The following is a 17,168-nucleotide window of genomic DNA, read 5'->3' on the forward strand; positions in this document are numbered from 1 at the left end:
GCTCACTCTGCTGCTCTGCTCTTGCTCTCGGTCCCCTGCCTGGTCTGCTCTTGCTCTTGCCCGCACTGCTGCTCTTGCTCTTGCTTGCGATGTTGCTCTGATTTGGCTACACTTCAGTCCACTGAATTGACTTTTGGGTCAGTCGATTTTCAGGGGGTGGGTGGGGGGGGGGGCTCGCCGGAGTTAAGAAAGAACCAGCCGCAGCGGGGAGGGGCTCGTCGGAGAGGTACCCCACTATCTATCTTAGGGTTCAGGGTAGGGGCGGTGGTCGCCGACAGTGGTGGGGTGGTGGCGTGGGGATTGCCAGAGAAAAAGCTCGGCACGGTGGGGCCTAGAGGGATGGCTAGGGCGGTGGCGGACCGGCGGTGGGGAGTGATTTCAGGGCGGGCGGGGCAGCGCACCGCCGGCTGCGAGCGGCGGGGGGCAGCGGTTTGGCTGGTGGTGTCAGTCGACAGATGCTGCTACACGACCAGCTGCCCCGGCTCTTGCACGCGCTGCTGCTACTGCTTTTCGGCTACTAGTGCGTTCAGTTTCGACAGTTAAGTTCAGTTTTGACAGTTAAATTCAGTTTCGACTGTTAAGTTAAGAGATGAGCGGCTGATTTGTTTTACATATAGCACTTTATGGTTATGTATTTTACGTCATCTATTGGAGATGCTATTAGAATTCCACTCTGGTTAACGTTGTCTCTCTTGTCATGCTTCAGCCTCGGTGTCGTAGAACTCAGCGGAGCTGCTCCAATGACGAAACCCTCCATCACAGCGAAGCAGTACCCCGGGTTCCATCTCCAGACGCCTAAGATCTTCTTTCCCTCCTCCGACAACCAAGTCAGCCAGAGCATCCTCACTGACCAACCCAATCACGCCGAGATCGACATGGCTTCGCCAAAGAGGTTGTACACTTGTTGCATCTCTTTTTTACTCTACATGTTATATATATTGTCCATTGAGCACACGTAGTAACATGAAATATGATTATTTTCTCCTACTATATGACAAGCAGTGAGGTACTAGGCAACTTAGCTATCCGTGATGGACTCTCTTGAACACCATCATTATTTATCTCTGCGCATTTGGGCTGTGCATTTGTCGATGGGCCTGGGAGTTGAGCTAGTAGGGTAGTGGCCTAGGTCCAAAGTAGTAGAAGTAGCACAAACACATTTTTTGAGTGTAGGCTTTTCCTTGCTCAAGCCTGCCTACTAGAATCACTAGTGCTTGAAAGGAAAAGTGAAGGAAAAACATAGGAGCTGGAAAGTTTCCTATGGTACTACTATTCACGCATTTGGTTCAAAGGAATGGAGCAAAGGAAAACTGTAGGATATGTTCCTTTAGTGTCTCATTGAAAGAAAACCCGTAGGAATTTTAATATCCACTTGTCCTCCTTTTCAAATTCCTATTCATGAAGCACAAGACTACGAGATAGTAGCATAATAGCATTATAACCGTACATTTTCTTGTGGTTTGACTTAATCTCACCATGCTTCTTTGCATCTTGTGATCTTCAAATTCTTGTGAACCAAACACCCAGATTGGAAGAAATCCTGTGTTTTTAAGTTCTCTGTTTGCACATGCATTCCTATCCTATTACTATGTATTTCCTATCCTTGTGTTGTTAGAATCCTCCAATCCAGACGTGCCCTTACAGAATTACTTCTCTTATGGATAGTTGTCAAAGATAACCTTGTGTGGTTTGTCCCGCTCCTGCTACGCCATCATCCACCCCAGCTCAGCTGCTCCAGCGACTGAAGGGTCTAGCACAGCAGGGATCAGGCCTCCTGACTGTCTTTCGCCGCCTCAGATCTTCTTCTCCACGGTAGGCAGCCATGACTACTGCATTACCATCATCAACCGAGCAGATGACCTCGAGGACTACACAGGTCCGCAAGAGAGGTCGCACTCTTTCGTGTCTGCTTACGTTATGCATCACTTAATATTACATGCTACTTTATCGTCCTATTCACCGATTAGACTCTGAGCAAGCTCCAAACTAATGGTCAAACTTGAGTTTTTAAATGGTTTTGGGGTACATATCGGGGCCGCAATCAATAGTATCTATCTACTATATGGTTAATCTCTAGTGTCTACTATGAGTTTCATGTTGGGTGGGAAACAAACAGTAAAGAAGCCATTATCTGTATTTTTTAACTGATAACATTATCTGCCTGCTATCATTGGTTTTGGGTCTATCCACAGGTTGCTACCATCACTCTGGATTTCTGCATGCACTCCTTACATAATCTCACTATGTTTTATTCATATGCATGTCAGTTATTGTACACAATGGAACTGAGCATGTAGAGCAAAAGAGGCGAGCCTTGCGTGGCAATAAAATTTCATGCAGACGTCGCTCCATGGTAGGTGCAAAGGCATCCCCCCTCCACCCATTCAGATTGTAATCGAGAGGAAGATATCTATTTTGAGGGGGACTTAGAAGGAGAAGACCGCTCCTATTTACCCCCTGAGGTCTTCGCTCTAACTTGGCATGCTGATGTTGGTTATATCATGCATATGGTTCCCTGCATTGCTTACTTTATACATCAAATATGTCATCTGCTTAGTTTAGACATGCTTTGTGTGAATGCCATCTGTTTAGTTTATTCATCATTTATGTGAATTATGCAACACCATCTTGTTTATCCAGGCATCATATATGTGAATTTTGCAATGCCATCCTGCTTAGCCAGTCATCCTATATGTGAATTATATCAGGCCATCCTTTTTCTTTCGTTACGTACTACATTTGTCAACAATGTTAGTATATTCAACTACTCTTCGTGTGCATCAGCCATTTGACACGGTGAAGGAAAATTCTGGAGTGAAAACAAGGTCTTCAGAGCAGACTATGCTATCTGATGAAGTGCATATCTCGCTGGTTACGGATAGCTCCTCAGAGGAGGATTCAGAGATAGATAACCAGTCATATTCCCCCCGAGGTGTATGCTCTAACTTGGCAGGGTTATGTTGCTCATATCGTGCATATGGTGTCTGGCATTACTATGTCATTTGATTAGTTTAGACATGGTTTGTGTGAATGCCACCTGTTTAGTGTCTAATTACCATATATGTGAATTATACATTGCCATCTTGTTGTAAGACATTATATATGTGAATTATGCAATGAGATCTTGTTGCAAAGGCATTATATATGTGAATTATGCAATGCCATGCTGCTTAGCCAATCATCATGTATGTGAATTATATCATGCTATCATTTTTTTGTATTACGTGTTCCATTTGTCGACAACGTTTGTATATTCAACTACTCTTCCTATGCATCAGCCATTTGAAGCGGTGATGGAAGTATCTGGAGTGAAAACAAGGTATTCAAAGTAGACAATGCTACCTGCTGAAGCAGACATCTTGTTGGTTCCAGAGAGCTACTCAGAGGAGGATTCAAAGACTGATGACCAGTCCTATTTCCCCCATGAGGTCTATGCTCAAACTTGGCAGGGTTATATTACCCATGTCATGCATGTTGTCTTGCATTACTTAGTTTTTACATCATATATGGATTTCCATCTGCTTACTTGATTACTATATAAATCATATATTTGAATTATATCGTGCCATCATGTTTACATACACAACATCTATCTAAATTATGGTATGGCAACCCATTTAATAAAGACATCATATAGTTATATCATATCATCCTGTTTAGTGTTTACAGTCATCATATTTTGAATTATGTCATTCTATCCATGAATTATATCATGCTATCATGTTTCCATAGGCGGCATGTATGTGAATTATGGCATGCCAACCTATTTAATAAACACATTACATAGTTATATCATGTCATCTTGTTTACATGGTCATCATATTTTGAACTATGTCATTCCATCTTTTTTAGTTAGCCATCATAATGTGAAATTGTGTCATACTATCCTGTTTAGTTAGCCATCATATATGTGAAATCATGTCATGCTATCATGTTTGGTTAGACAACATAAATGTGAATTATTTCATGCCCTCTTTTATTCCCCACTATCCATTGCACATGTCTATCATACAATGTCTGTACATTCAATTACTTTTCTTGTTTATCAGCCTTTTGAATTGGAGAGGGTGATGGCAGTATCTAAGGGAGTAACAGCATGGTCTTCAAAAAATATAGTGCTACTAGTTGATGCAAATAGAACCACGGTTGTACTTGCCCAAGAACCAGCCCCACCACACATAACCCATACTCTCGCAGATTGTACCCCTACCCAGTTGGACAGAGAACCAGAAACACCCCTTCTAACCCCAACGCCAGCAGATAGTAACCCAGTTCCAGTTGACACAGCGCCGTCTCCACCACAGAGCACCCAAACACGAGCAGTTAGTAAGGGAACTGCAGTGCCCAAAGCACGAGGACCACCACGCCGAATCCCAACTCAACGCTGAAAGGAGAAGAGGAATTGTTCTCAGGTCAGGTTTTGTAGCTATGGTTCATACTCCTTTGCTCTTGCATCACTGTATTTACTCATACCAACTACTTTCAAATTTGAAGGATGGAATTGAAACTCCAATGGTGCAACAGGTATGTTTTAAACCTGTTTCTTTAACTGGTTTGCTGGTATAACTTTCTCTATGCTGATTTTAGTTTCAATTGAATAAATAGTTATGTTCTCATGTCACGCACATTACAAGTGTTGTTATTTATATATAGTTTCCCACACTTGTATTCTGTCTATTCCACTTTGTCTTGAACAAATATGATTTGAACTATGTCTCTATCTTGATTTGGCAACAAAAACTAGAATGATATAGACCTTAAAGTGACCATGGTACATAGATATATGTTTGTTTCATGTTGTTATCCTGTCCACTCTACTACTGAACTGATTTACCAAAATGAGTTTCATATACAACATGGTAAACCTGTGATGTGTCCGCTTGTTCCTCTTTTAGAATGCGGGCAAAATATTGGGGAACAGTACCCCGTTATGCAATGGTAAAGGAAGTAATGCAGATAAGGTTCAAGATAGTGAGACATCCCTGTCGGTTTCCAAGAAAGCTGATAATAACTATCTTGACGACAGTGAGAGAACCCAAAAGTCCTATCTTGATGTAGTGTTCGAGTTAGTGGCCACTACTGCTGGCACAAGCTCTTCGAACTCGCTGCCTGAATCAGTTCGTCTTCTTGAGTCTCAAATTCAAGTTGAAAGACATCGATCAGATGTGCTGCGACAGGAAGCTGAAGGACTGAGGAAGTCCCTGCAGAATTCAGATGCATACTTTCTGGTGCAACAGCAAGGACTGGAGGATTTAAGCGTCAAACAAGAGAAAGTTAATAAGCTTGCTAAGCATCTTTCCAGCATTATGGGCACCCAGGATGTTGTTTCTTGAGATCCTCTAAAGTGGTTTCAGTTCTAGACTTGTTTTGCTTCGGCGTTTACTTGCACTGGTCGCCAACTTTGACAACCAGTGTATATGATATGCTGCTTTGTTCCCTATATTTGCACTGGTGACGAACTTTGATGCCCATTGGATGTAATATGTGTAATAGCCGTGATAGCCTAGCTTAAGTTGCTTGCTTATTTATTTCCTTCTTGTCTTGTTTATTTGTTTGCTTGTAGTCAGTGCAGTTCTTTTTCCGCGGTTTGCTAGTTGCCGCTATAACTTATTTTTTAAAAACTAGGCCACAATAACCATGGGCTACATATTTACTGTAGTAACCATGGGCCTCCTACGGGCCGTAAAAACAATGGGCATTCTAAGGGCCATAGAAACAAAGGGCCTTCATGGGCCATAGCATCAATGGGCCTTCTACGAGCCGTATGAACGATAGGGCAAACATGGGCCATATACGGGCTACATTTGGAATCGTCCATTCATGGGCCGACAATAACGGGCCGTCGTTAATCGGCCGTTTTTGATGATGCAATGAAAACGGCCCAACGGATTAACGGGCCGCAAACGGGCCGATTGTAAAACTAACTTGTTCAAAAGATTACAAGAACAGGAAAAGATAAGATAAATTGGGATAAGATAAATTGGTCGTCTAGGCCAAGGGAGCAGCGGGCAGGTCCGGCAGGTTGGCGGAGGCAGCAGCACCGGATGGTGGAGCGGCCGACTACAAGGTCTCGGCCTGATGAGTTCCGGCAGCAGTCGGTGCGGTAACGTGCGACTCGTTGGTTGAGACTTGGTCGGGTTGAGGCCAGCTGTCCGCTCCATCGTCCGGTGCGACGTCTTCACCGTCCTCGTCCTTCTCGTCTTCACCCTCGTAGATGGAGGCGATCTCCTCCGCCGTGTCCTCCCTATACTTCAGGTTCAGCCCGAACCAGTTGGGCGGCACTTCAGCGCCCTCCTCGTTCAGCTCAGGGATGAACATGGTGGTGTCGGTATAGTCGGCGATCGCCGCCGCGCGTTGACCAAGGTCGCGGCTCGCCGTCGCCAGCTCTGGGGCGGCCTACTGTCGGAAGGTGGACAGCTGGGCCACGTCCAGGCCCGGGTACCACGCCTTGGCAAATTCCAAGGCCCTCCGAGCGCCAGCCCGAGCCGCGGCGCCCTTCCAATCTTCGAAGTGGTCGACTGCTACCTCCAGCCAGTCAGCGGTCCAGCTGGGGGTGCTTGGGATCTGGGCATCCGGCGAGCCTGTCAGCGGGCCTGTATGTCTTGTGCAGCCATGTTAAAGACACCGGTGCCGCCCCGAGGCGTCCAACCCAGTGGGGTGGCACTGGTGGCCTTGGTGTCAGGGGCCGACGAGTTGGCGACCCTGGCTTCCAATGGCCGTGGCGCTAAGACCGCCTTCTCCGGATGCCGGCGCGCTGGAGAGCGAGCCGCAGGAGTCGGCCCAAGTACAAGTTCGCCGCTAGATGGCGGTACCTGTGGCGCCTCAGGCCGACTGCCCACCGCGTCAGCAGTCGGTGTGTTCGGGGGCACCTCTGCCCACAAGACAGCGGGGTCGCCCACTCCCCTCTCCAAGACAGGCTGGTCGGCACTGGCTTCTCCTGTCGGCGCCTGGCCCTCCGGCACCGGTGGGTCCGCATGTTGCGGGTTGGTGGGTTCCGTAGCCCGGCTATGGGACACCTCCTCTGCCTACGCCTTGGCAGTCGTGTCGGCCTGGGTCTTGGTCATGGGATCAGCCTCTGCTTGTGCTGCCTTGGCCGCCTCAGCCCTCGCCCGCTCCGCCTCCTCCCGCTCCTCGTGCGCCTCTCGCGCGTTCCTCTCCGTTGCCTCCTAGAGATCAGCGAGAGGATCCCGTGGCGAGGTTCCATAGAGCCGCTTGCTTCCCCAACCACCAAGCCAGATGGGGCCCGCGAAAGAGAAAGTGGGGCCCTGCTAAGATAAGAGAAATAAGAAGTTTTGCGAGGAGAAGAATAACAAACACAAAGCAGTAGCAGAAAGACTAAAATGCTTACCCGGACACCAGTGGGAGCCGCCTGGGGCCCTTCTAGAATTGGGCCGCCATCGTGGCGGCCGTGCTCTTGAGTTTCTTGGGCCGGCTGCCATACAACCCGGCGTCGGCTCGGTGCTTTAGTGCGCCGCCTGCGGTAGTCGGCGCGGCTGAAGAACTCGCGTCCACCAAGTCAGCACCGCGGCTGCGCCACAACTTGTTGTCCTCCTCCTCGTTGTCCGGCCATTCCCCAAGGCCGCCTCCTAAGGAGTTGCCTGCTCCATCACGACCACTGCCTATGGCGTCGTCCCCTTCCGTGGCGGCCGCCCCCAAGTCGGGGTCGGCCACATCACTCTCTGACCGGTCCGGCGGGTACTGACGACCTGGCTCCAGGGTGGAGGCAGCCGACTGGGTCGAGAAAATCTGCACCATGGCCGACTGGTCAGGCGGCAAGAAAGAACCCGGACAAATGAAGGGAATAAGAATTTAAAAACTCACCGCATGTGGTGGGTGTGCGCGGCTGTATGGCGGCTTGCCGAATCACCATTCCTTCTCCGATAGCTTGCAGTTTGAGAAGTTGATGCGGAGCACCCTACGATCATCCCCATGTACACTCGAGCATATGCCATTGGACACAAGGTTAACTCGCTCCATTCTGAATCTTCCATTTCCGCATGTAAGACATGGATGCTACTTCAAGCGTGGACCTTGTGCATACTCAGGTACACCCGAGGAGACCAAGGAGAGCACAAGGGCCAAGGGCAAGTGTGTGCGGGAGCGAAGAAATGAGAAGGAAGAAGAGCCAGCTGCTACAGGCCCCGGACATCCGGCCCCAGCCCGTATATCAGGCCCTACCCCCGGAAATCCGGCCCCTTCCTATCCAGAGAGCTCCGGAAGCGACCCCGACAGTCCGGACATCCGGCCCCATGCCCTGGACATCCGTCCCCTTCGCCCGGAAATCCGGAGCATGCTAACCAGAGAGCAGAAGAATCAGGCAACTCTAGCCCGGACATCCGGCTCTTCATGAGCCGCCGGACATCCAGCCCACAGCCCGGACATCCGGGACCTGCCTGTGCGCAGAGATCGGGCCAAGGGCCCATGTATCCCCGCTCTCACTTACCCCTTCGTGGGCTAGCACTATATATACTCCCCCACCTCCTCCTTTCTAGGGTTAGCATTGGTTTAGCTCATATTTAGAGATAGAGCATTGCTCATCCACATTGGATCTACTCCACAAGAGAGACCGCAGCCTCTACGGAGAAGATCCCTTTGGATTCAAGACATCCTTGCGGAGAAGAACATCAAGACCTCCTCACGGAGAAGACCGGCTACCTTTGTATCGTCCGTTGTTAACTTTGGATATTGTATCTTCCTTTGTGTTCATGTTTGTAGTGCATGTGTGATCATTCTTGTTGGTTTGAGTGTTCTCTTGTGTTCCCCTCGTGATTTTCCCCTCGTTTCCCCCCCTCGTGTTCTTCGTGTTCATCGCGGGATCCGCTCCTTTCGTGAAAGATCGGCCGATTAGGGTTCTACCCTAGATCATCTTGGTATCATGAGCCACGTTGATCACTATTTCGGAGCCTCCCCTCCTTGTTTTCTAGCCTAATTTGGTTGTGTTCTCCCCAATTTCGAAAATCCCCACCAAAAATAGCCCTAATTTTTTTTGCGATTTGTTGGTTTGACGAAGTTTTGTTGATTTTGATCCATGGATTTTCTTGGTTTCGAGTGGATCTAGCATATCCCCAATTTTTTCCACTTCCCTTCCACAAAATCCATCAAATTTTGCCCTTGGAATCATCAATTTCCGCCCCCAATTAGAAAATTTCCGCCCCAAACGAGATCTGGATTCATCGGACCGGACATCCGGGCCATCGGGCCAGACATCCGGGTCCCTGACCGGACATCCGGCTCCTGGAGCCCGGATGTCCGGCCCGTGACATCTCAGCCATCCCTGTTTTACCGTTTTGTCCATAACTAATTCATCCGGAGTCTGATTTTCGCGTTCTTTAGCTCATTGAAAAGCTCTTGACACCCCCCTTCCAACAAAAATACTACCATAACCATTTGACTCCATCAAATTTTTGGAACTATGGCATCTTTTCCTAGGGCTTCCACCACAACGTCCGCATAACCACCACCGACTTCCGCAACCTAACCAATTTTGTTCCTTATTGCATTTTTGGTTGCTTGAGTAGTGATTCGTGTCTCCTAAGGTGTTTAGGCTACTTAGGGACGATTGCTTCTTCATCAACCACCACCACCACCATAACTCCCACCTAGGCTTGTCCACCATACACTTCCACCACCCCGACTTAACCCTATTTTGTTTATGTTGTGAGTTGTGTCTCCTAAGGTGTTTAGGCTACTTAGGGACCGTGCTTCCAACTCCGACACCATGTATAGCCAACCTTACCCTCCACTTCCGCATTGCCTACTCGTATAACCCATCATTGCACTTCCACAAAACCACCACTGCATTCCCGCTACCACCATTTGACGTTTGAGATTTTGAGTTCGCGGTTTTTCCGTTTCCTAAGGTGTTTCGGTTACTTAGGGACGAGTCTCCATCATCTTGGTATCTCCATCAAGATCACCAACACTCATCATCACCGCGGATGGTAACCTCCATATCATCATGGTATCGTGGTATCCCTCCATTGTATATTGCCTTGCCATTGCATTGATAACCCCTAGCCCATTTTGCGCCACTTGCCTATCGAGACTAGCCATTTGAGTATTGCCGGCAACGTTACTTGTACACATTAGTTATCTACACCATATATTGCATACGTAACATATCATATTGGTATCATATCATCCCTTGTGTCACAAGATTGTTCCCGTATATACCCAATTTCTACCTTGGTTTGTGCATTTCACATTGTGGCCATATTCGAAAAAAAGAATAAAGCTTTTAAGCAAAAGAAAAAGATAGCAAAGAGCTTGTAAGCAATAGCCATAGCATCATACCACATTGTCATATCTGATCATCTTGGATCATACCACTGGAACATCATATACATAGCATACTTGGGATAGAAGTCGTTGCATTTTTGTCTCCTATAGGTTATGCACAAGTGTCGTATCCACCTATTGAGAAATCGTGCTAGTGTCTCTCTAGAATTGTGCAACGAGAGCATTTTCCATGGATTCCGCATTTTGAGCTCATTCCTTGGTTGCACGACCCCATTTATCTATCCGTGTGTGTGTGTTTCCGTGTGCCACATATTGCTATTGGTCTATTTGTTACACTTGCGAATTTGTGAATCTCTTTCAACATTGTTGACTCTTGCTAACATTTCGCATCAAATTTTTCTGCCACTATCCTCACCGAGCTCCACCATAAGCCTCATTTGTGTAGGTGTGAGAAACCGACAAGAATTGGTACCAATTGTGCTATTTCCTTGTCCACATTGGAGTGATCATTGATCCACTTTCAACTTCGGTCAAGGTACATTTGGTATTCGTTCTTCTCTTTCTACCACTTAGATTTTTCTCTTGGAGTGATGGATAGGAAAGGCATTTCATCTCCGGTCTTCGACAACAACGACGGCGTGAACAACTACATCACCAAAGCGTCAATCTTCGATCTACAATGACAAATGCAAGGCGCACAATCAAGATTGCGAGATCGCATCGAGAACCTCTCCATTGATATTCGCCACTCCAAAGCGAGGAAAAAGGACTACATCGACAACAAGCTTTCCGCACAAAAGGAGGATTAAGATGCAAGGATGGAGGAGATTTGGACCTTGTTGATCAACTATTCTTCCCCTTCACCATCCTCAAGGCAGCGACATTCCAAGCACAAGTCTTCGGAGCGCAAAAAAGATGCAAGCGCAAGTCATCCACATCCACATCTCCATGGCGACCACCATCACGTTCGTGATCCACCTCGTCATGAAGGGCAAGTCACCTCCAAGCAACATGTGCATGACGACGACGAACGACATCTACTACGAGCTCAAGTGCGACAGCGCCAACATCATGATGACGATGCTCACCAAGCGTAAATACACAAGTCCCAACAAGCCTTACTTCACGCCAAGTCCAAACTTCATGAGCAGAAGAGAAGACCGCAAGACGAGCAGCACCAAGATGGTGCTACGGCTACTACCACCACCACTTTGGCATATTCGCCAAGTGCTATCAAGGCATCTTCGCCTTTGGACGTACGGCATCTTCGCCTACTTCCTGTGAGTTTGCCTACATCGACATCATCAAGTACAAGGCGACCACCTACAAGTGAGGGCAACACTTCCATCTTCGGAAGCCCCCCAAGGAAGATGGCCGAGCATGGGACATTCCCTTCGGTCATGGAGACAAACTACGACGTGCCACATCATATGGGCCTCCAACAACAAGACGGTGACAAGAAGGTCGAGCAAGGGCCATCCCCTTCGACCACGGCGACGAGCATGAACCTCTTCAACCACTTGAAGACGGCACCCATATTGGACTCAAACTCCGAGTCAAGCTACAAGACCGCACATGAGACCTTTTCTTTGGTCTTAGAGGAGAGTGATGATGTGCCATCTTCGGACTTCATCCACGGCTACAACCACGACATGATTGAGCATGGAGACATTTGCACCAACATCTCTCCGACAACCACATATAAAGAGATGCCCCAATTCCCATGTGAGGAGAGCCATCCCACCATGAGTGATATGAGTGACTCCACCATTTTTAACATTGAGTGCATTTCCTATGAGAGGATGAGTGTGACCACCACTAGCCCCACACTTGAGAGCATCCAAGAGGGAGTGAGTGAGCCACCACACTTAGTGGGTGTGGTAGTTGACACGGCATGTGAGGCCACTATGATTTCTAAGAACTTCACCTCTACTTCGAGTGTGTTTTCTTTGGTGCTAGGTCTCCTACATGATGACACGCCTATCCTCGACGAGTCCATACCTCCAATGGAGATAATGATGGCCATGGTGGACGATGATGTACCCCACACATGGTTCCATCAAGATGAAGATGACCACGACTTGGTCTTCGACACCTCACCTACAACACATGAGCGATGATCCAAAGGTAACATAGGTGATGGTGCTTCTCTTGTCCCACTAGTGGACTATTTTACGAATGATTGCTTGCATGATGTTGACACACCTATACCCATGCTTCATGCTAGTGCGACTTCTTCATGTCATGACTTACCTATTTATGATGAATATGATGACGAGCATGTCGAGTTGCCTAGTTGTGATGCTATGCTCCATAGGATATCATGTGAAAATTCTTTTGGTCACATCATGTTTGACAATCCATTAACCTTGTCATATGCTATGAGTGAGATATCCCATATTGCATCTTTTCAATCTCAACATAGTGACTATGCATGCCCCATTCACATAAATCCCATTTCCACTTATGGCATAGATGACGAGATGATGGCCATTGACTTTTGTTTCTCTTGCGATGACATTGCCATGCTTCCTTTACTTGATTTGCGCAATTCATCTACTATGCCATGCCATGATCACAATGTTACAACTATGCATTGTTTTGGATGTTGTCAATATTCCCCATGTGATGTTTCCACTAATGATCATGAGGAGACCCCCATAGTTTCCTCATATATATTAGGAGATTTTGATGCATTCCATACTTTGCATGATTCTCATAATTTCTTGCACCATATGCATTCCACGCATAACAATGCTCTAGATATTTCCCATGATGCATTACATAATATGAGTCTGCATTATGCTATACATAACAACAAACCTATCATGATGGATGCCATGTTTCTATATCACGCATATCATTTATTTGAGCATTGGATATTTTATGCTAACCGACACAAGCATGTGCGCATCATGATGGATGATGTGTACATATACCATGCACACACAATTTTTCCTTTGTCTTTGTTTTGTGTAGGCACTCACGTATACTCGTCAACCTCTCAATCCCAAGAGTTGATGAAACGAGCTCTTGAGAGCAAAGATGACTTGGGATCCCATGAACTATCGTTCCCACCGCTCTCTTCGCGCAATGACTACGCGCATCTCTCTCACTTGTCTCTCACACGGCTATGGGCTATATACCGCTTGTCGCTTCATGCTCATTTTACCGTGTTCACTTTGCATGCTATGCTTGCTTCTATGCCTTTGCCATGCAATTGTGACCCTTGCTTGCATTTACCCATGATTCACCATTATGCTTCTCCTATGTGTATTTGCATGCTTGGTGGAGATCCTTGTTGCTATTGCCATGTTTATCATGTGCCTCATGCTATTGATCCTATTTTGCTCATATCCTCCTTTCATGCTTGTGCCATGTCATGTGAATTATTCATACACACTATTTGCACACATGACATACTTGACATGATTCCTTATAGTATGTTGCATCTTCGCAATACTAGCTTGCTTTCCTTGATCCACATGATTGCTTGCTTTGTCGCATCACCCATGTTCCATTCTTACTCGCTTTCTTGGGTCGATGACATATATGCTCGTGCCTCTCACATGATACATCTTGTTCATTGTTGCTTGCCTCCAATTATGCTTATTGATCTTGGAGACTTGGACACCTTACTTGTGATGCATGCTTGCTTGATTGAGCCTATTGTATTTGGTTGTTCTCGCATCATCATATGCCTCCATACTATGAAATGCTCCGTTGTCATTTCTTATGATGAGCATGATGCATACACTTGTTGGGTATTTTACCACATGAATGATAGGTTTTGCATCTCCGCTAACCTCATTTGTTTTTCTGAGTGTTTGTCATGTTCTGTCATGTTGAAGGATTCACAAGGCAATACCGTCATGACACAATTTGGTCATGTAAAGGCATACACGATGTCCAACACCAACATTTACGAGAATCTCTTAAAGGTGAACTCCTTCCCTTTGAGCCATCCTCAAATATGCATATTGGATGGGTCACTCTTTTATTGTTGTTTCCTTATTCTTGTCTACACGTTACATCTATTGGATGGAGGACCGACATTGGAGATGGAACCCATGGACCTTCAAGTTGAGGAGCGCTCGGACTTATTGGATGCACCTTCGAACCTCTACTCATGCCACGACATCGAGCATTGGTACTCGAACACCTCCATATTTGGAGATTGTGCTCACACATGTCATGCTCGATGGACATATCATACACATGACATATTTGCATCTTATGCATGGATTGCCTCACATCATGATTGCCTTGTTGCATCTTGTATTCCCATGTCATCCATAATATATGAGCTTGTGCACTTTCATAGCAAATTTGTTGTGATCTTCTTTGATGGTATATATATACATCATGATCATATTGCTCATCATCAATTGCATGATCACATATTCATATTGAGCATCCATTGCCATATTCATGCTATTGATAAACCGTCTCTCTATGAAATCATTTTGCACCATGGTTGCATTGATCATATTCACAACACATTTGGGTGCGCAATGAATGCTTTTGCTCCCATGAATGCTTTGCATATCATTCTCTATCATCTTGATAAGCTTCATGCGCTTTGTCACGAACAATCTTGCCACACAGACTAATTCTTACATGATGGACACTTTGTGTGCGCTAACCATTGTATTTCCGAGTGTCGTTTGTCTTTGCTCTTTTTACATATATACCACTCCGGCGACACCTTGGAGTACTTGGATTGTGCCATGTTTTCCTCTTCGTCCAACTACAAGTCCGTCCACGACAACCGTTTCCATGGTGATGAGGTTTTTTATCCGAGGTCGGATCTTTCCCAAGGGAGGGGAGATGATGCGGAGCACCCTACGATCATCCCGATGTACACTCGAGCATACGCCATTGGACACAAGGTGAACTCGCTCCTTTCCGAATCTTCCCTTTCTGCATGTAAGCCATGGATGCTACTTCAAGCGTGGAGCTTGTGCATACTCAGGTACACCCGAGCAGACCAAGGAGAGCCCAAGGACCAAGGCCAAGTGTGTGCGGGAGCGAAGGAAGGAGAAGGAAGTAGAGCCAGCTGCTACAGGCCCCGGACATCCGGCCCCAGCCCGGACATCCGACCCTACCCCCGGAAATCCGGCCCCTACATATCCAGAGAGCTCCGGAAGTGACTCCGACAACCCGGACATCCGGCCCCATGCCCCGAACATCTAGCTCCTCCCGAAGCCCCAGACATCCGGCCCCTTCGCCCGGAAATCCGGAGCACGCTAACCAGAGAGCAGAAGAATCAGGCAACTCCAGCCCGGACATCCGGCTCTTCGTGAGCCGCCGGACATCCGGCCCCCAGCCCGGACATCCGGCACCTGCCTATGCGCAGAGATCGGGCCAAGGGCCCATGTATCCCCCCTCGCACTTACCCCTTCGTGGGCTTGCACTATATATACTCCCCCACCTCCTCCTTTCTAGGGTTAGAATTGGTTTAGCTCATATTTAGAGATAGAGCATTGCTCATCCACATCGGATCTACTCCACGAGAGAGACCGCAGCCTCTACGGAGAAGATCCCTTTGGATTCAAGACATCCTTGCGGAGAAGAACATCAAGACCTCCTCACAGAGAAGAACAGCTACCTTTGTATCGTACGTTGTTGACTTTGGATCTTGTATCTTCCTTTGTGTTCATGGATCTAGCGCATGTGTGATCATTCTTGTTGGTTTGAGTGTTCTCTTGTGTTCCCCTCGTGATTTTCCCCTCGTTTCCCTCCTCGTGTTCTTCGTGTTCATAGCGGGATCCGCTCCTTTCGTGAAAGATCAGACAATTAGGGTTCTACCCTACATCAGAAGTAATTCACCAGCCAGACCACCTGCATGTCCGGGAACTCCTTGGTGCACATCCGGCATGGGTCCTGGTGTCCGCTCATGCGGCTGATGATGTGGGCCGGGCTTGGAGGGGAAGCACTCGGTGCACCACGAAGGCAGTGAGCAGATCCGAGGCCTTGAGGCCCTCCGACTCCGTCATCTCCTGAAGCCGGGCGAGGGCGGCGGAGGAGGCAGCTTACAGATTCTTCGTCCAAAATTGCCAATTGGTGCGGGGCTCGACCGGTGGGCCGGCTGTATAAGCCGGTAGGTTGACGTAGTCCATCGTTGGATGGATGTTCTTGACGTAGAAATAAGATCTCTGCCAGAGCTTGGACGACTGCAGTAGGTAGAGGGTCGGGAAGCGGACCCCGAAAGACGAACGCCGCACTGCGACGTAGGCTCCGCACTAGGCCGCCTCGTTCTTGGCAGCGGTTCAGAGCTTGAGGTAGAAGAACTCCCCCCAGAGCTAAAGGGTGGGGAGTGTGCCGAGGTAGCTTCACAGAGGGTGACGAAGGCGGCCGGCAGCACCACCGTATTCGGCGTGAGGTGGTGCTGCTGGACTTTTAGGAAGAGAGGAAGGATCGGAAGAAGCCGCTCGTCGGCAGGCCAAAGCCACGAAGAAAGTGCGACTGAAAGATGACGTGTTCGCCGTCCTTTGGCACCGGGGAGATCTCCGCCTCGAGAGGAACATGCACCTTTACATGCGTGTCGCGAGGCAGCTACCGCGTCTGGCGAAGAAAGGTGAGATGGTCTTCATGGACGTTGGAGCCATCCTAATCGCCGGCCCGTTCACGCGCCATGGATATGGGTGCTCGACGGAGGCGTGGCGCGGCGACGAGCGGGCGAATCCGCGGCAGAGCGAGGAATGCGCGGCGCGAGGAGGCCCGGCGATAGCATGCTGCTGCAGCGCCTTAGCAAGAGGAAGGGGCGCGACAGCAGTAAGGAGAAAGACATAGACGAAGGGAGAGGAGGGAGCGCATGCGTCTGCCGCCCCTCCCCCTACTTATAGCCCCCTGGCGGTGGAGCCGAGGGGGCGAGACATGGGGGGATGTGGGATTAACAACGCCCACTCCCACCATGAACCCGCATC

Source organism: Triticum urartu, chromosome 4A (assembly GCF_056163025.1).
Source record: "Triticum urartu cultivar PI428250 chromosome 4A, HENAU_Tu73, whole genome shotgun sequence".
NCBI lineage: Eukaryota > Viridiplantae > Streptophyta > Magnoliopsida > Poales > Poaceae > Triticum > Triticum urartu.